Source organism: Stegodyphus dumicola, chromosome 11 (genome assembly GCF_044657685.1).
Source record: "Stegodyphus dumicola isolate Sdum_Otavi_A_Nest chromosome 11, ASM4465768v1".
In the NCBI taxonomy this organism is placed as follows: Eukaryota; Metazoa; Arthropoda; class Arachnida; order Araneae; family Eresidae; genus Stegodyphus; species Stegodyphus dumicola.
The window spans coordinates 116,166,110-116,187,932 of NC_140778.1; the positions used below are offsets into that span (position 1 = coordinate 116,166,110).

At 33.7% G+C, this 21,823-nt stretch overlaps 1 protein-coding gene across 9 annotated transcripts in view; it reads right to left on the reverse strand.

Moving 5' to 3' along the window:
- Positions 1 to 21,823, reverse strand: part of LOC118184129 (uncharacterized) — a 63,563-nt gene that overhangs the window by 10,801 nt on the left and 30,939 nt on the right. For 6 of the 9 annotated variants that reach the window (XM_085827118.1, XM_085827117.1, XM_085827119.1 and 3 more), the window contains 2 exons: positions 6,507 to 6,689; positions 1,018 to 1,294 (listed from right to left, as the gene is read on the reverse strand). The gene's annotated coding sequence lies outside the window, so the exon portion shown is untranslated. The remainder of the gene's footprint in view (positions 1 to 1,017; positions 1,295 to 6,506; positions 6,690 to 21,823) is intronic. The other 3 variants (XM_085827124.1, XM_085827121.1, XM_085827122.1) reach the window with 3 other exon arrangements.

A 21,823-nucleotide genomic window follows, 5' to 3' on the forward strand; every position in this document is an offset into this window, starting at 1 on the left:
GTCTTTACTCACATGAATATCAGTGTTTTGCAGAAAGGTGAAATCACAGGCTAAATAAACCCATGCAAAGGCTTCAGCTGAAGTTTAGGCAGCTCATTAAAGCACAAAAAGGAAGTTCAAAATACAATAACCATCAAATAGATTTTGTAGATTAAAAATTTTCTAGAAAAAATTGGCAAAAATAAAAAAATTCAGGTGTACACAAAAATCGAAATTAACTTAAGGACAAAGAACAATTTAAAAAAAAGATTATAAAGGCTCTCTAAACTGGGTATTGATATCAAAACTGTAATACAGTTTAAAATATATAATGAAAAGCTCAAGATGGTAAATGGTAACTAATGCTTTGAACAATGGTTCTCAGAGACACTTCAAGAAATTACCTTGAATACAATAGATTAGAAACTGCCTATTGATTTCGTAGAGAAAATAATGAAAAGAAAAATTCATTGATAAGTTTAAACACGACAGCATTTTGCTGGCAGTCCAAAGCTTAGACAAAGTATGAAGAGCAATTACAAATGCTTGTAAGACACATTTAAGTTATTTATAATTTTTTATATAAATGTTAATGATACATAATATATACATACTACTGTTAAAATCTACATTTTCACATTTCAATTACACCAAAATGTTCCTAATAAAAGCTAAATACTTTTCTAATGAAAGTAAATAATCCAGTTTATCATTTGGGTTTATTAAAAGATAATCAAGGAGGATGGCTTTATGATTAAATTATATATATTAAATTTAAATTATACAAATTTCTATTATATGTCTATCAATGGATATTTTTGTATGGAAATATTCCGTATGAAAGTATTAAACTAGTAGAGACCTGTCAATAGAAAATTCATTTTGGTCACAAGAAGTATTATGCTGTAATATTTAAAACTTTAATTTCCTTTGACCAAAAGGTAGCCATTATAAAAATGCAGATCTAAAAATATACTTATTTTTTTATTTTAATACACAGATTCTTGTATTAGATAAATAAATACATTAAAAACATACTGGAAAGTACAATCTTTCTAACAGAAGAGACACGGTGAATGACCTGATATGACTTGACATCTCAAAGGGAAGTGCTTCAACTTGGAACTACTTCTTGTCACAGCTACAGGAATTCTAGCATGAGGGAATCCTTCAGCTCCTGAAACAGTGGGATAAGTGTGCTCAGCCCTCTGCTGATTACTTGTGAATAAAGCCTTCAATATATCCATAGTGTCATTTTACACCTTTTCATTCGAACATCCCTAATATTATATAGTTCATGCTGATTTTCCCATAACTAGAAGAAAATATCACAATCTAAATAACAGTTCAAACTGAATTAGCAATCTTCCCAGTTCAAAAAGAGAAAAAGAAAAAAAAAAAAAAAAAGGCAGAAAGTCTAACTTCATTGGTACTGCACAGGAACATAAGGAGTGGATATTCGTTGAGCAGAAATTATTTACACTCAAATGTTTAGAGCACACTCTTCCTGTTCTGTATAATTCATTTGGAGATTTGTTAATCCTTTGTGGCTCAGTGTTCCACTACATGGAACACCCAAATTGAATCGCTTCTGAAACCTTTAAAATTCAACCGTAAATAGATAAAAATGCCTTTATAATATACTTTGAACTTTTCTTTTTAAACAGTAGATAGCGGCATATCACAAAGAGACACAGAATGTTCATTTATTATGTGTTATTAAAATCCACTTTTTTTCAAGTAATTCTCTCTATTTTTTAATGATATAAAAAATTTTATTTGGGAAAAAAAAAATTAGGCATAATTTTGCTGGCTGTACTCCAAATTATTTGTTCTATATTTTTTTAAATCTTTCATACAAAAACCATACGCAGAATCATTGACTAAAACCGGCTGTTCCATTAGCAGAACACTGCACCTTTAGTGATTTCATGCTGTTACATCTCATGCTTAGGAGAGAACATCCGTTGTTTACGTTTTCTGTTTCCTTTGTTTTTTTTTGGGGGGGTAATGAATTCAAACAAAGCAAGTACCGAGGGGTGAGGTGTGTTTTGTGTTATGGAAGCCCTAATATTGGCATCTCGAATTTAGGCTCGTTTTTAGGCAGGAATTTTATTAGTAGCTTGACTCTTTACTTAGACCTGCGCAAATTTTTTGCTGTCGCTTTTTAGTCTCATTCCTGTTTATTTTCAATAATTTTGTAGATATTTTTCGTGTATGTATATATTATAGGCTTATTTTTCTTTATTGTTAATATTAATCGTAGTTAATTTTTGTATTATTAATTTTCCATAAAAGGGGCAGAGAGGTCTAACTCTTTCTGAAGCGCTAAAAGAGTTTCATGGATTCCCTCGGATTACAGCCCAAAGATTTCCGTTTAAATTTGCTGTGTTCCCTCTGTGCCATGAAAGTGTCAGAAATAATTTTGAAGAGGCAACTTCTTTCAAGACCTGAAGATACTCCCAGGCATAAAGTAAAGGTTTCCAGGGAAAAACACTACACTAGTGTGGAACACATACTGATGAAGGGTACGTGTAGACAATGTGCACATTGTAGCATGAAGCAGAAGCTGCACAAAACAAGTTTTATGTGCAAAACCTGCAAAGTTGGTTTGTGCTTCCATCAAAAAGTGTGACTTGCTTTGAAGAATTTCACAAAGCTAAGAAATAGGAAAATTTGTAAATATTTTTGTATATAGGACTTGTGTATATAGATATTTATCTCATTTATCCGTATATATTCAAGAATATTGTGTATATCCATACAGAGTTCTTTCATTCTTATACAAACGCTTCTACTCATTTTTATGCTTCACTGCAATGCTCGCTTAGTCACACTTTTAAAAGCTCTGGCGGCACAGTGTTCAACCTCATGGAACAAACAGAGAATTAAAACGGTAAGTGCAATTTTTACAAAATTTTACCTGTATACCTCTTTAGGACTAAATAGACTGCATACAACTTTTTTGTTGAAATTGCGACGTTAACGTATAGTGCGCCGCAAAGGGTTAAGCTGAACTCTACTGCAGGCTGTAAATTCTTAAATTGCTTATCATTACAATCAAAATTTTTAATAATTCTTCAGCTGCTTTTTGCCTTATGAATAGTGCTATAGCCTGTGTTTTTCTTTACTGGTAGTGAAACTTTAGTTTATAACTTCGTGAGCACAATGTGACATAACTCTGCATAAAAAGATGTCAGCTAATGTTGTGGAACTAACAAAAAAATAACATCTTAATTCTTTTAGCTTTCTGGCAAATGATACGTCTTACCTTAGTTACTTATTTAAATTGCTTTAGGAAAGAAGAAACATCATATTTTTCACACAAAAAACACACATATAAGGAATTCAGTTCCACTGTCTTGTCACTTTTATATTACCACATACGTGCTTATAAAACGTTTAAAATTATATAAACACACACACATTCAAATACAGCTTACTGAGATATAAACTCAACACAGATATTATATTCACATGAATACCACTATTAATAATGAGTAAAATTGCCTTGGAAGGCAAATAGTATTGAGTTACAATCACTTAAAGTTAGCAAAAAATTATTTTCAGAAGTTTTTGTTGCTGTTGTTGCTAATGCTCACTTGTCTGACCTATAGTAAGCGCAAGCCCATGAAATTCCTCATGGAAAGAAGCACAAGTTTATGAATGTTGCTGGCAACAGCTTTCAGCACCTTACAGGTGACAATATGATTTAGCTCAGTTCCACCACCAATTGTGATTTTCGGCTCGCCACATATTTAGAGTGCCTCCATGTTGCATGGACACTACATTTACAAACACCCATGCCTTTTCCAAGATTCCAGCCTGTGACTTTTGGCATGGCAGTCGCGATGCTAACCATTATAAAAGTCAGGCAGCTGATTTTCAGAAGTGAATCAGAAGTGATCTGAGGTTACCTCAAACACAAAATGTTTTACACTCAGAGACTTCTGTAAACATCAGTTTAATATTTGCTGTTGCTTAACTCTCATTTAAAATGTCCGGGAGTAGTGACTTATGAATTTGGCTTGAAAGGAATTATAGACAGATTGTGTTGCAGGTAGAGTTTCAAGATGTTGACATTGAAGACTTTTCTTGTTATCTATGATATTGTAGGCTACATATATTAGGCTTGAGCGTAGGAGTTTCCAATGAGCCTGTGGAGTACTAGAGGACCATAAAAAATTAGTTCAACCAGGAAAAAATGCTACAACTTCATAAGCAGCAACAGTCTTTCCCTATTCATTGTTTTATCTATTTCATTTGTTTAATATTGTGTTTATGTTTAATGATTTCCATTGCTTTTTAAGGCCCATCCACACAACTACGCTCGAAATGTAGCTGACAAACGCGCTTTTACGTTACCAGCAAAAAAGCGTCCAAATGAGTACGCTTGCGAAGAGTGCATTTAACCAATAGAATTATTTTGCGCAAAAATCACGTGGCGCTGTTATATAGCGTCAATGGAGCTTTATCTTGTTACTTTGCTGTGGTTCTATATGTTTGCGGCAAGTTGTTCGAATCAGATGATTTTTTGATAGCTGAAACTTTACATCATTAAGCAGAGGCAAAACCGCAAAAAAATGGTGAGAATGGGTCCGAAAGATTTATTTAGAGCGACCTGTTCAAAGAGATTTTTTTTTCTTTACTGCTTCATTTGCAAAATGAATATCCGGAAATATTAAATTTCTACTATTAGCTCACACTCTCCACATATCTTGTTCAAATTTTCAGTCGTTAATAAAATATTTTTTATTCATCCACTCAAGTTCAAATACAATTTTTTAAACTTGTAGTGGATGACACTTGATGTTAATACAACCTTTTCACATATTAAAATCTTTTAAATTTTTAATTAAAAAAAATTCTGTTTATTTTTATTTATTTATTTATTTATTTATTTTTTTTACCTAAGTAGAAATTGACCCAAGGGAATTTTTTTATATATTACTTGCTTTTTAATTACTTCTTCAGGATAAGTATCAACCAGTTTGACAGACTTGCAGATTCTATATTGTATGAAAATTAGGATTTAAAAAATTGGTTTGTAATACAGTATATAAAGAGAACTAAATTACTTAATTCTCTTTATATACACCATCCAACATATAATAAAATCAACTTCATATTTTTTAAACTCCCCATCCCTTGGTCTTTTCTTTTGATTTATTTTTGAATTTATAATGAGGTTCTAACTTTGGACAGTTTATGAGAAATTATGTGCAGATAAATATGTAATAAAGTAAAAATAAACAGATAAATTTATAGATGATATATGATAAAGAGATGCAGATATATCATTACATAAGGGTTTCTATTTGCAATGCACATTTCTAAACTAAATTAAAAACAATTATAATAATGAATAAAATAGGAAAGGAAAACAATAATAATAATAGGTAAAATAAGAATATAATGATTCATGATTAAATATAAGAAACATGTTTCAAAAAGAGAAAAGCTAACCGAATTATATACTGTCTACGAGTGAGGTTCGAACTCGCCACCTTTCCATTTGCAATGCAGCGAGCTGACCACTCAGCTAACTGTGATAGCAGTGTTTGTGAAAAATAATGTAACATGTAGAAGTCACTGCAAAGGTAATTTAATTAATATTCAATAAATGATTGCCGTATTACCTAAGTTGTAACTTTCCTCCAAAATTTCTTAATTTTTTTATTTAATTTTAGAAGTTGTTATATTGAAGTTTTGGTGCATTTAATATTGGGATATTTATAGAGCTTTTAATTATACATGATATAGCAAATATTTATAATAATTAAGGAGAATTTTGTAAGGCAGAAACTTTGATTTCGTAGAAACTTTTATTGCTTTATACAGTTATGATATTTCTAAGCAAAAACTCATCTCTGTGTGGTTCTCGCCATACTGAAACAGGTAAGCAAGAAGATTTTCCAATTATGACACGTGATAAGAACTCGTTTGGCTATTGGCTGTTCGTTCACATTACGGACGTAAAAGCTGAACAGGAGCGAACTCAGTTTTACGTCTTCTGTGCAATGCAAATTTACGCCTGTGGGGAAAAAAATGTGTTAACTACGTCACGAGCGTATTCATGTGGATGGGCCTTTAGGTTGCAAATTTGTACACAAAGTACTGGAGTAAATTTTAAATAAGTAATCACCTGTGGTCCAAGAATAGATTAATCCACTTTACAATAATTGCTATGGGGAAAATAATTTTGCTTTACAAATTTTTTAAATGATAAATGGCTTTCAGAATCAAATTAAATTTGTGAATCAATTGTTAAGATTAACAAAAAGCAATTTTCTTGACACCCATGAACATATAAAAAATAAATGGTTAGCATCCAGCACTACTGACCAATCCCTGAACTATGCAAAAATAACCTATCTGTCGAATTCTAAATGTAAAGTTAGACAAAAATAACTTATTTGTTGAATGCCAAATGTAAAATTAGCATAATTTACTTTGAAATACAAGACCAATAACATGCATTATAACAAGATATGAAATTTTACAAAAATATACAGAATCATAGCTACCTGTTTGCCTATTTATTTATTTATTTATTTTTTGCTACTGCACAGGAATGCAAGTAGTGCATTTTTGTCAAGCAGAAGTCACTTACAATGCAATGTATATAGCACACACTTCCTGTTCTGTATAATTCATCTAGAGATTTGTTAAGCAGATCTCTACTGCAGGCAGCAGTCCACTGTTTTGATCTGTAAAGACAGAAAATAGTAATTTTATTTTCTTTGATCCAATAAATTAATTTCTCATAAGATGTAGCATAGTTTAAATGAAATAATTTAATTAAAAACTGGGCTACACATTACAATGCTAAGTAAATGCTTATCACTTATAATAATTTTTAATAAGTAGTTAAATCCGCAGTAACATCTAATTAAGATAGTACAAAAAGGAAAATTACAACTTGTCCAAAAAGTAGTTACTGCAAAATAAATGACTAACTGAACTATATAATAACATGCATCATGCTGTTCAAAAAGTGTCAAACCTATTCCCCCCCCCTTTGCATAAACTAATGAACTGTAGGAGATTTTCTTCAGTATAAGATGCAGAGGGGACATGTATGTTCATTTGTGAATTTTTTCCACCCATGAAGAGCATCAGCTGCTGGCAGTCAGACAAAGAGTGAATATAAATAGTGAGCATTCCATCAGATTTCAGTGTTTTCAGAATGGCTTGAAAATTACTGAAAAACTTGAGCAGTGATATTGCATCACATTTTGCCAAAAGCTTGGCAATACTCAAGCAGAAACCATTCACAAGGTTCAACAGGCTTTCGGAGATGATGCTATGAGCTTTCTCTTTCATCAAATATCTGCTTCAAATCAGTGGACAGGTGAACCCTGTTCAGGTATGCTCTTTACAAGCCAAGATGGCAATGTCGTTGAGCAAGTGCAGCCTCTGGTCTTGTATGATCGCCGTATCACAATTGAAGGAATTGCGAACGAGACAAAGGTAAGCATTGGATGGGGTAAATGGGTCTATTTGCCATGGCCGTAGGGATATTTCGCTGTCAAGACATATTTTTCTTTACACAACTGTATTATATCTTGCCATATTATATTAAGTTGACTTAAAATAATAACTTTGTTTAGTTTAATAATTTCATTTAATTTAATAAAATGTTTTTGTGCACAGTTTAATACAAATACACAATTACACATGACATATTAATTTTAACACTTTACTAACCGATCGCCTATTAATCTGCTTTATATCGTCGAAGCCTACTGACAAATCACCTATTGATCGATTTTTTTGCCAATGACTACTGACCGTTAGCCTATTAGTCAGCTTTTTCTCACCAATGCCCACCAACCGATAACTTATTATTGGCTTTTTTCTTGGGGTTACCTAAAAATAAACTATCTATTGGTAGCCACGGCGATAAACAATTGCCATTTGCTATATCATTTGCATTTTATTTTATTATTAGTATTAAGGTACATTGCCCACTTGCATTAAGTGCGTTGCTTTTTAAACTCCCACATTTTCACACCATTTAAAAAAAATTTACCGTTCACGATGAGCAAAAAAAAAAAGGTACTGAAAAGTTTTATTTAGACGATTCATCAGATTGTCCTGAGTTATTCAGGACAGGGAGAATCTGTGGCTGAGCGGCTGGTCAAACGTGCATATGATGTTGAACTGCTAGCGGTCAGTAAAGTGTTAAGAGAGTAATGTGCTGACAAGATTCCAAAGCAATTCCATTTTCCATTCAGATTTCATAAAAATGTGAATTTCCTGCCTGTATGTGTGATTTTTCTGAATTAGCCAATTAAAATTTCAAGAAATTTTGGCAAATCATGTAAATATTGTACCCGCATAATTTTGAAATAGATAATACAGTCAAAAGTTGTTAATCCAGACTCGTCGGGACTTCAGCGATTCCGGATTATCGATTTTTTCAAATTATAGTTCATCAGTTTAAATCTCGTAAGATGGCATGCAGAAATTCTAAAATTAAAAATATGAAACCGTAATTTATGAAATAAAGAACAATTATGATCTAAAGGATATCAAAATTTACAAAAAAAAAAAAAAAAAAAAAAAAAAAAAAAAGAGCTTAATATTTATTTGTTTACTTTATTAAACATTTCTTTCAATGTAAGTTGTTTAAGTTGCTTCGTTTTTTGTGATAATACTTTCTATTTAATTCTATAAACAGACATAATTTCTTGTTCAGTTAAAAAGTTCCGCTGTTCAAGTTCCGTAATTGCTGTGCCGAGAATACCGACTAACTTGTCAATTGAAATTTTTTCGTTTTCACTAACCTATCTGTCACCTTCTTCATGTCTTTATCCATTTTTTGCAGCAATTCCACTTTTTGTTTGATGGACATCGAAACATACTTTCCTTTTGTAGATCCTTTGGGAGCTCCAGCATCTGAAATTCTATTTGACATAATCGAAAGTTCAGGTTTACTTTTATAAAATTGCTCTTACAGTCTGAAAAAAATAATAAGCCGGATCCAATTCGAAGATTAAGGAACAACGCAATCATCATCATTAACTGAAGCAGATAATTAGATAATTTTAGCTTATACCGTCCGTTATACATAAAACGCGCACGCGAAAACATATTCTGCGCTTGCGCACACGCATATGCGCAATCGTAAAGGTCTTACGTGCACGCGTAAATGCCTATGCGCATGTGTCAACGCGCCGCATGCACAGAAATTTTTTAGCTTTGAGGTCCGGATTATGGGTGCCCGAATTAACGACTTTTGACTGTACAACCTTCTGATATAACAGATGTTTAGCCCCAGTTCTCTTTGATACTGACATAATTTTCCAACTAACTGTGTGTAATTTTTTTATATCTCATACTTGTAAATAACTATATACATTACAAGCAACTTTTATTAAGTATACAAAAGGTAAACAGAATTATTAAATTAAATAAATTTAATACAGCAATATAAAGAAAAATAAGTCTTCATGGCAAAACGTCCTGACAGCAAAACATCCACAATGAAAAGTCCTAGACCCTTGGATGGGTACCAAATTTGCCGAAGGATTTGGGCATGAAGAGATTGTCGGTGCTAACAATGGAGCAGAAGCAATGATGTCTGGACATCACACAGGACATGCTGGACAATGGTAACAATGAACCCAACTTTCTGAACACCATGGTCACAGGCGATGAAACATGGGTGTACAGGTATGATCCAGAAACCAAGATGCAGTCATCATAATGGCAACATCCGTCATTGAGACCAAAAAAAAAAAAAAAATATGGCAAGTCCACAGCAAAGCCCTGATGACCGTATTATTTGACTCCTGTAGTGTAGCATATTGTGAGTACGCTCTGCAAGTCCAATTGCCTTTGTGATGCTGTAGGGTGCAAATGGCCAGATCTGTGGCAGCAAAAACTTGGCAGCTCCATCATAATGCCCAATCTGCACATTTGATTCAGGCTTTACTTGCCGAACACATCATTTCTGTGGTTCATCAGGCTTCCTCCTCACCCAACATGGCTCCGTGTGATTTTTTGCCATTTGCCAAACTGAAAATGTAAAAGGAACTAGATTTGAGACAAAAGAAGGCATCATGTCATTTGAGTCAAAAGAAGACATCATGTCATTTGAGTCAAAAGAAGACGACTGAATGACTGCTCACGATTCCAAAAACTGCATTCCAGAGGCATTTTCAACAATCTGGGAGAAAGGTATCCATTATGCAGGAGACTACCTTGAAAGGAATTAATGTTTCCCACTGCCAAATTGATAAATGTATTTTTGCCAATCAAAGGTTCAATACTTTTGAACTGGTGGCATATTTACTCTACAAGGATACAACAGTAATATAATAATCAAATCTTAATAATTTATACCTATAAATTTAAAACTTTTGCCTCACAGGATCCTTGGGAAACTGGAAGAATCTTCTCTCAGAATTTTTCTAAGTTGCCGTGCCACAACAAAAAGATTAATACAGTACAAAGTCTGAAATCCGGATGTCTATTATCCAGAATGATCTAAAATCCATACCTCAAAACCACCAACAAAATTTTTCTCGTAGACTTTACGCATACGCATTTGATTTTCCCCTCCATGCATAAAACATCTGGAGAATCCAGATTCTTAACTTCACTTTGAAACTAAATAAAATACCTTGTTACTGACGAAACAATCACTTTAGCATAAATTTGTACAATCAGTAATTAGACTCTGTTGCTATGTATTTGCTTGGCACACATCCTCAAACCGAAACATCCCACATAGATACATCGTTGATCTGACGTCAGCCTGGCGAATCATTATTTAGTATACTTTTCGTTTCATTACTGCATGTTTATCAAAACATGACAACTTGAGTAATGACTCATGTAGCGATGCCTAAATAATTTTTTTATGTTAGCATTTGAATAATAAAGGAGTGTGGTAACCTTTTATGTTGACAGTACACTTCGTGATGATTACAGATTTCAGTTAAATGTAATAAAAATGTTGACAAGGAAAAATTTACCAAAAATTTCTTTCCATATGGTAAAAATAGATTTTGTTGATGATACTCATAGACCCAAAGATTACATTTAGGGCTATTTGAATTAAGAATAACTCATTTGTTATTCACATAAACCCAGAACCAGCGCCAGGGCTGGTATGGCCGTGCCGAGTCTCAGAATTTAGGACTTACAGACACTGCATCAGGCACTGAGATATCTAGCACCGACCCTCAATAAGGCTTAAGTATATGTGGGAATTTATTTATTCATAACTAACTCGCACATGCTTATAAGTTAAAAATAACTCATAAGCATGTGCGAGAAATAGACATAAGTATAATAAATAACTAAATTAATACAATTCAGGCTTAATTGTCTCAGTGCGAGATAGAAGTGAGATAAAATTTAATGGAACAATTTGTGGTTAGTCGCCAAGCTCATGATGCATAGCCAAATATGTATAGTAAAGGATAGCTAAATTTGATGATAACAGCCGCTAATTTTAAAGGTTTTTGGATATCACAAAACAAAGGTGAAAATTTCCAGTTAACGAATTTTGTAAAGAAATGTGGAGAAGCTGTAATAAATGAAGATGATATAAAAGAAGTTTTTATATCATGAATGGTAAAATCCGTAGTATGGTTCTAGATCCAGAACATACCGCTACGGATAGTGAAGAATGTGACAGATAAGTTACTGAAAATGAGAAAATTTCGATTAACAAGTTAGTCGGAATTCTCGAGACAGCAGTTACAGGATTTCAACAATGTAACTAAACAAGAGATTATGTCTGTCTACAGAATTAAAGAGAAAGCATTAGCACAAAAAAAAAAAAAAAAAAAAAAAAAAAAAGAAAGAAAGAAAGAAAGAAGTAACTTAACTTACATTGAAAGAAATGTTTAATAAGGTAAACAAATAAATATTAAGCTTTTTTTCATAAATTTTGATACCCTTTAGATCATAAATACTTCATTATTTCATAAATCACGATTTCATATTTTTAATTTTATAATTTCTACATGTCATCTTACTAGATTTAAACTGATGATCTATTATCCAGAAAAATCCCAAATCCGGAATCGCCGAAGTCCTGACAAGTCCGGATTTCAGACTTTGTACTGTATAAAATATGGAAACTTTCTTAATGGTGAACTCTTGACCAGACAGATATTTTAATGTTATACAGAGAAAGCAGCCATTCCCTTTACACTAGAGTTACGCAAACTGGACAATGGCAAAAAGGCTAAAAAATAAGAACGAGTACACATGCCCCATTCTTGGAACTAAGCTATGGTTACACTAAAAAACATAATGCAGATATTTTCAGAGTATCTCAATCTCAGTGCCAACTTTTGGAGGAATTTACCATCTCTGGCATATGTTTGAGTTAGTATACAACAATAAATATCCTATGTATATGTGTACCACACAGTTGTTTCAAAGGACTCAAGTGTATATCACTTGTATTTAAAGGTCATGTCACTAACTGTAAAAATGTACACATTGACACTATATAGAATATCGTGAATTTTTTTTGCTTAAGAAATGTTTATTTTTATTCTTATTTATGGATAAAACAGTTAGACCGTATAAAAAAAAGCAAACAAATGTTTTTCCCTATTCACAAAGTTGCCAATAAGTTGGCGACTTTTCACTGGGGTGCAAATAATCAGGAAGTATACCATATATATTGACTTTGCAGAGGAAATGATAGTACGTAGTTTATTAAATATATATGATTAATTAAAGTTCACTTGCCCTAGTGAAATTAACAAACAATATTAAACAATTAAATCCTAGAAAGGCCAAAAGAACTGATAAGAAACTGGCAATATTCCAAACACAGCCACTAAAGATTTTCAGTAGAAAGAGACTTTTTTTTTCTGCAACCTTTTCAAACACACATTTACTACTCATCTAATGCAGATGGACAAAAGGTAACATGTGTTATTGCACTCGAGAAAGATAGGGAAAATCCTTCTATTCATAGCATTTGCAACCAATAAGTATTTTATTCACAGTAGGGAAGTTAAATGAAAAGGTTAATCGGACAGATGGAAACTTTTCTCACAGACGATGATATCATCTCATTATGCTATCCAATTTCCATTCCGGACACTACCACTACCAGATTTTTTGTCTTGTGGAGATCACCTGTGAAGGACTCAAGAATGATATGGCTGCATGGTTCCTAAACTCCAAGAAGGTTTTCAATAAGAAACAGCTTGCTAGTAGTTGCCTTTTATCATAAAACACTTGTTCTGCCTACTTATTCACCCAAACAGTGCCCAGAAGGTACTCTACCTGCTTGGTTTTCCAATTATGTAAAAAGGATTTCACTGATTTTGGCAATGTGGTTAGGCCCTTTGGTCTTGATAAAAGGCTGTGAGCGCAAATTCCAATTTATAAATTTATTGTCACTTAAATCTAATTCTTCTTTTCCCTATTCAATAATTTTTAATTCTGGACTGGCTATAAATGAATCAAAGTGCAGTCAAAACTGAAATTGCAGAACCCTTGAACCACATTCCTTTATGAACTGATACTTGTTTTTCACATTTTAATGTTGCAATGCCATCCCTTTTCAAGTAAAGCGCCATATCATTAATGAATTAAATTCTGGTCAGTTTCTATATTTTTAAAAACATTCTATTGCAATTTTTTATGTAGTGGGCAAGTTTGAAATTTTAATAATTCTTTTTCTTTTCTAGAATGCGAGATGAAAAAATAAAGAACTGAGCAGAAAAAAGAAAAATGACAAAACTTTTGTTTAAAGAAAAGGATTAAACTAAAACAAATGTTTCTGAAGGCAACTTTTTCAATGTCGTCAAAAGATTGCCTTTATTAGTGAAAATGGTCGACAGGATTTTCTGTGTACCACAGACTGATTAATTATAATTTCCCAGTTGCTCTCATCAATTTGATCATCGACTATCTTCAACTATGCTCCTTCAGAATTAAAATCAAGCACATAACTCTGATAACAAAATTAGTCAGAAATCCAAAATAATTCTGTTCATCATGTAAATAAGAGGTATTCTTTTGAATCATAAAGATGCCATATTTGAGGATGACTGTGATACTTACAAGACTTTAAATTCAAGGCTATTCAAGTATTATTCAAGTAAGTATTCAAGGCTAATGCGAGAAAAGAAGAAAACTGAAACAAATAAATGCTAAAAAATGTTTCTCCCTATTAACTTGAACAAAAGTGATTCGTAACATCTCAATGATAGTGGAAAGAGCATAAATCATATGACTACTGGCAAATACTTAAAAGCAGTCTTATTTTACAGTCTACAGTCTTGGACATAACCCCTTAAGGATCAGCGTGAGGAGAACGAAGTGCAGTCATGGGACTACACCCGCTGAAATGGATCGTTGTCACCAGCCCACACATTTTCAGCAGTTAAGCCTAATTTTACAAAAAAAAAAAAAAAAAAAAAAAAGGTATAAAATCAGCATTTAGATGCCATAATTTCAATTTTTGAAGATGCGTATTTAATGTACTTGTTTTTGATTGTATTAATGTAAAGAATAACACATTAATAGAAATAAATTAAACATCAAAATACTAAAAACCGTAACTATACACACAGAAATAAATACTATAAACATGAAAAAAAATTAAGAATACAAAATTAAAAACAAACTACATAAGAATTACCTGTAGGTAATTAAATTCCAACTTAAAAATGCTGCTGTGTGAGAAATAATTCAAAACAAGGATCGACACACAGTCCTACATTGAATATTTTGCACTCAAAATATGTTGTTTCCTTTCACTTTTCCTTGGTTTCAGCAAACACAACGCATCTTCTCATACATTTATTTCCTTTTCCATCAATGTAAATTTTCAGAAAATGTCTTCCAGTTAGACGGAAAGGTGGAGTGTCTGGTGATTTTGGACAAATTTTTAAGTTTTTAAGTAAGGTCTCTTAGCCATGGCTAATAAAATGAAACTGAATATAACCTCAACACATGTCCCAAAACTTCTTCAAAAGACACCCAGAAATACTTTATCCTCAAACCCTGTGTAACACCAGGTTTATCTTAGAAAACTTCCTGTTCTTCTAAATCGAAAAACGGTGTCCGCCACGACAACCGGAAAGTAATCAAAGAAAGAACCCCCCCCCAATGGCGGGATATCTGTTACTGATCACGTGAATATATACATTATATGTAAATACATAATGCCTGGGTCATTATATATAATGATCTATTAAATCAAGTAAGAAAAATGAAAATGCTGGCTCTTTCCCGAGAAATGCAAACGAGCATTACGCGTTGAGAAAGCTGATGGTCTTTCCCCTTCCATAATAATGTTACTTTTTAATTAACCAAGCAAGCTTATGTTAACACGCGAGCATGTGTGCTAAAATTACAAACATGAGAAGGCGCACCTGGTATGTCATACCCGAAAGCAATTAACACGTTTTAAATTGCTTTAATGATATAAATATGAGTATAAATGTGGATTAACATAAAAAACAATGAACTTTAGAATGTTTTTAAAGAATATAATAAATGAAGTACTTAACTTACAATTATTTTTCACATCTCTGACAGCTTTAACACATATGCTTCATACAAATACTGATATTACATTTCTCGCACAGAAACCGTGTCTTTCTGTCCTTGTTTTTAGGGCACTCAGCGCATCTTTTTAAAATATTTTTCATCTTTTTAGATGGTGGATTTATGCTGCAATCTCGTGAAATTATTTTTCTTTTAGTTTCAAAGGGAGCATGATTTATTGCTGCCATTGATTTGAGTAATCTTCTACTAACTTCAGCCCTAATGATTTGAGAAAGGAATGCCTGTTTCTAAATTGAGTTGGTGGTTCTTTTGTAGAAAGTAAGATTATTCGTGCATTAATTGCTACAACATTTAAAATCGAGGAAAAAAATTACCAACATCTGTTGCTCCTTTGATTAGATTATTAAATGAAATAATCTCCGGCTTTTTTAGTACTCCAGTGGTTTCATCAATTTTATTATCGTTGTGCATAATTGATAGTAGGACAACACTTTCATAATTTGATTGATTTTTTAATTCACTATCTAATTCAGTGTCTGTAACACTGTCTGTTGATGAATTATGATCTACATCTATTAATTCTTCCTCCACTTCGCTAAATGATTTATCATCTGTTGAAATGGTTTCTAGCATATTTTTCAACCTTTCCATTTCTTTATCATAACTTAGATGCCGCACCATGCTGACTAACTAAGAAAACGAGCATGAAAATCTGAGAGATGCGAGAAGGAGCTCAGGTGTCACATACCCAAACGGTACAATTTCTAGAAAAGTATTCGAAGAATCACTCCTCGGATTTCCCAGCTTCAAGAATATCACCTTGAATTCAGCTACAAAAGGTTTCACCCATTTCTAAGAAAGGAGTTTGGAGATATGGGACAATGAATATGCCCCCGGGTATGAGATACCCGGCGCACGTGCTCGTGGGTTAAACTTCAAAATAAATGGAAAAAAGGACAATTGGTCTTGAATTTTTCCATCACGGATATTCGGTGGTGTTACACCTGCTATAGCCAGCTGAACGCACTTTCCTAACAAAAAAAGCAAATAACATAAACAAAAACAAGGAGCTGGATGCACTTACTCACATTCTAATTCCAAAAAATGCAAAGAATAAAAAGTGGGGGAAAAAAAGAAATTTCTAACAAAATAAACAAAAACGCCTGTGCCCTTTTAATTCACATGCACACTTATAAAGAGCCATAATTCCCAGTTTGTTTAGACTAATAAATCTATCAAAACCAGAAGCACAAACGTAAGGCCAGGTATGTGAAGGTCAAATGCCGTATGAATCAACCCATGTGAAAACAGTTACCATTTAGCTCCATCTACTGGCTTTTAAAAATTTAAACAAAGTATTCCGTTTTAAAGTTACGTATATGCGACGCTGGGCTGGTAGGAGTAGAACTGTTGCATCACGTATATGGGATGCTGGGCTGGTAGGAGTGGAATCGTTGCATCATGTATACAGGAAGCTGGTCTTGAACGGGTTAAGCCTTGGAGATCACATGGACTGTGCTCTGAATAATACAATGCTGCTTTCATGAGATAGATATAATAATCTGAGAGCAATGTGGGCTTTTATGATGATTCCAAGTTTCTCATTCACAAGACTATATGATTTTTTGTCACTTATGTTTCCCACGCCTTGATTAGTGCTAAGCCGGTATACAGGAAACAATTTCAAACCTTTCCCAAACAAATGGCTTATGTTCATTACAAATGTATTAACCCTCTCACAGCGTACTTTTTTTTTTTTATCAAAATAGGTTCAAAAATTGCATATTTTTTATTACATATTTTAAATCCACATATATTTTAGAGTTAAAATATACAAAAATTTTTTGTGAAAGAGTTATTTTTCAATATATAATTAGATTATAGATAAAAGTTGTCAGAATACTAAAATTGAAGAATAATGATATAAAAGGAAAATTTTGAAAATAAATATTGGTTAAATTATAATTTACTTTATAAAATACAAAGGTAAAACATATATACTAATGAAAACATTTGCATATCAATTTTGCATCAATGTCAAACATTTTTAATAGAAGCTGAATTTTCAGATTTATCACTATCTGCAGAGGAATCCGAGAAATTCTCATCAGTTTCGCTATAACTGTCTTCAATATACTTGAAATCAGAGTCAAAACTACTATGAGTGTTGGAAATATCATCAATAATATAGGTTATATTACTTGCAAAACAATTCATGTCAGACATCTTTGACATCTGAAAAGTGCACGCAAAATGCTACATTACATATTTTTGTATATTTGCAGAAATGCGGACAACTAACGGCATCTATTAGCCCACATCTAAATAAACAATTAAACATCGCAGAAAAGCCGAAAGGAAACCTTGAACGGGGAAAGAGCGGGTTGCACAGTTGAATAGACGGCAAAAATTCATCCCCGCGGAAATCGCAGGTTGTGCAAATTTTGCTACTTTTACATTACCCATGGGAATCGCGGGATGCGCAGCAAGAGGTTTAAGGTTTGTGCACTCATCAATTTTTCACATGCATTTGAAAGTGGAGATTTTTTACTCCTTTTCTCCATGTCTCAAAACGTCTTCGAAAAAATTAAAAATTCTAACTACAGAGAGCTGCAAGATATTCTCGATTATGACAAATTTGTCAAGCAAATGTTAAAAGGACCAAAGATTGTTTTTCACTACATGAACTGGTAATCTTTGCTTCAGTGCCAATATAGGTGTCCACCTTCCTGTTAGAAGCTCATAAATTTTTAATTATTGCATGGTTTGGTTATTAAAACTTTTACTGTGTATATTACTGCATGGTCCATGGGTTTTAATCTCTCTAGTCTCATTAAAACTTAAGGGCATATATTAAAATGTGAGTAGAAGCAGATTTTGCTGCTGGATGTATAGTTACTATTATTACGCTAATGCATGACAAATACAGAGAACCAAAAGTAAATAAGCAATAACATATAAATAATATATATATATTTATTTATTTTAAGTGGAAGTATTAAGAATTTTCTTTGTGTGTGTGTGTGTGTGTGTGTGCGTGCGTGCGTGCGTGCGTGTGTGTGTGTGATGTTTTAAATGCATAGAAGAACCCAGTTATTTAATTTCTGGCAGTTGACAAGGCTCAGTGTAGAGACATACAGACGAAGCTAACAAAACTGAACTTGAAGAATCACCAATTTTTACACATATCAAATCATTTCTTTGGTAGACAAGTTACTTTTTGATCAAAGTTGAATACAATAATTTTTCTGTGCATGGGTAAAAAGGTACGATGTCATCTTAGACAGGAAAGCATAGCAGCACAGAGATGTTTGCAGGGTAGAAGTTAGAAAAAGGAATGATGTAACTGCAAGTAAAGTAGTATTTATATTAGGTAGGTGCATATGTAATTATACCATATGTAAGCATAGCTAAGCTGTGATTGATTCATTTTAGGTTTTAGTTGCCTTTTCAAGCAGTGTTATGTAATTTGGAATGATCTCGAAATTTGGAGAAAGGATAAACTTTGGGACCAAGGCATTTGGATTACCTTTGCAATTAATTGCAATTACCTCCACATCGTCATTCATAAAATTGAAATAAATAAAAAAAAAAAAAAAAAAAGCAGTCGCTAAAGTAAAAGGAAAGAGCAGTTATGCTAAAGTCGAAAGTCGCTTAGGGTCCTTCATTGTTAGGACACAGGAGGAGAGTACAAGAGTTTATCATCACAATTGAAAGGCATTTAGCCCCCCCCCCCCCGTAGTGACTCAACTTCAGGTAGCTCAGGTACAAAAAGAGAGCAACCGGGACACGAAGAGTGTGAATGGTTGCTATGGAGACAGATCAGCTGATGGAGTGAGGCACAGTTGAAGGAGACACCCGGTGCTCGGGTAAGGTAAGGTATTGTATCCAAGCATATAGCTAAGAGCCTTGGTGATGGTCGGATTGCGGGACAAAGGGTCAATGACGGAAGAAGGGAGAAAGAGGCGAAACTAGCAGTTGCGGAGGAGTTCAAGTCTAACCTTAACTATTTACTTAATTGGAGCAGATTTGGGCGGTGAAGAACCGTAGGGTGAATGAATGTAAGATAAGTTAAGTTTAGTGCATGAAATTAATTTAAAGGTTATTCTTACTGTAGAGTTTAATGTGTCAAAATTCAGCTGGAGGCATAGCTGAATGAAGAGGTAATTAAGGCATTTTAATAAATTAACTTTTAAAAAATATATTAAGTTTTAATTAATTATATTAAGTCTGGCAAATGAGATCTTGACAAATGCAGGTTAAATTATTTCAGTGCAGCACAGGGATGGATTCGCGATAAATGATGCCAGATTAGGTTTGGGGGAAGTTAGAACAGTTAAGAGTAGCCAGGTTAGACCTGTGAAGTACTTTTGATTTTAATCAGATCAGTTTCCCTGGTCGAGCAGGCAAACCCTTTTAGGCTTCCTAGGAAAGATGTTATAAGATCTGTCCTTGACAGCCCTAGGTCGCTTGGTAGAGCTGGATTCTGCCGAATTGTAAACATGAGTAACGTGCAGGACCGGGTTACTAATCTGTTCAAAACGATGAAAGAATTTTGCCGAAACATGCTTGAAGAAAGCATCTAGGGGAGGAATTTTGAGGTCATAATGAAGTACTTCATTATGAAAGTACCAGTGAGCATTAGTTAGGACGTGAAGCGTGACGTTTTGAAAAACTTGTATTTTCTTTAGGTGAGAGTTAGCTGCAGTGGCCCAGATAGGAGCTGCGTAGGTGAGTATTGGCATGATGATGCTTGAGTAGAGGAGTACCTTGTTTCGAAGAGCGAGATTGTTGGTTCTTGAGATGAGTTGCATGAGTTGAGATCTTGTAGTCCTGGCTTTAGTTATTGCATAGGTGATGTGAACGCCCCAGATGAGCTTCGCATCCAAATAAACTCCTATATATTTATAGTAATCCACCCAAGGAACATTTTCACTGTAGAGCTTGAGTGGTTGGATTTGGCTGTGGACATTCCATTTTCTGGAAAAGAAAACTGTGGCAACACTTTTGGCAACATTAATTTTTATTTTCCAGTCAACGAGCCAGGACTCTACTGACAGGTAATGCTGGAGATGATGAAGTGTGTGATGGAGAGTTGAGTGTTGTGAAATAATGGCAGTGTCGTCTGCATAAAGTGCCAGATCAACAGTAGGTGATTGTGGAATGTCGTTTACATACAGGTTGAATAAATATGCACTTATTATTCCGCCCTGCAGGTCACCGGCCTGAATAGGACAGGGGGAAGAGAGAGAATTTTTAATTTTTACACAAAAGTGTCTATTACTGAGATAGGAGTGCATTAGTTGCACAAAGTCAGCTGAAAATCCAAGTCGCATGCATGAGCTTGTATATAATACCGATAAGCCAACACCTGTCGAATGCTTTAGCTACGTCTAAATAGACGATTGCTGTCGGCATTCCATTGGGAGCACTCATTTCCACTCATTCAGGAATGATTTCCACTACTCTCAGTAGCTGGGCCTGAGTGGAGTGTTTAACACAAAAACCGAATTGTTGGGGAATAATGATATTTCGGTTTCGGCAGAAATCTTTCAGGTGTCTAAGCAATACAGTTTCGTAGAGTTTACTAACTGAAGACAGGAGGCTGATCGGCCTGTAATTTTGAGGGACTTTTGGGTCCGAAGCAGGTTTTAGGATGGGAATGACACAAGCATTCTTCCAGCTAGTAGGATAATATTTTGCATAGCCGAACGCTAGCTTCCCGAAGGCTATTATTAGTGGTCTTTAAGGACCTAAGATAGTTATTGTACTTATATCATCAGAATACCTTTTGATATCAGATTTAATCTTTTTCTAGAGTCTTCGTAGTTGGGTTCTGATAGTTTCAAATCAGGTTCTTTGCCAATCTCTACGAAGATGACTTTTAATTTTGATTTTTTTCTTTAATATTAGCTGGGAGTTTAGAATAGTTGGGTCTAAATTTAGGAAATGAGGCTGCATCCAATGCACTTTTGATTGTGCTGGTGAGTTGTTCGATAGAGTTGTCAACATCACGATTATTGCTAATTTTGAGGGTGGGTAGTTTATTAGAATTCAAAATATGCTGAAAATTGTCCCAGTTAGTGGAGACTTGCGCTGGTAAACTTTGATTAATTTTGGTACAGTTAAGGGTAAGGTGAAAGGGGTAGCGGTCGCTTGACAATTCCAGAATCACTTGTATCAAATGAGCTAATGGAATGTTTTTGAACAGTGCCAAATCAATAATGGATGGAGCACCTATGCCACCAGGGAACTGATAATGCATAGGTACTCCTGGTGCAACAATTTGGATGTGGGCACCCTGAGCCCAGTTTTTAAGCTTATCGCCATAGTTGTT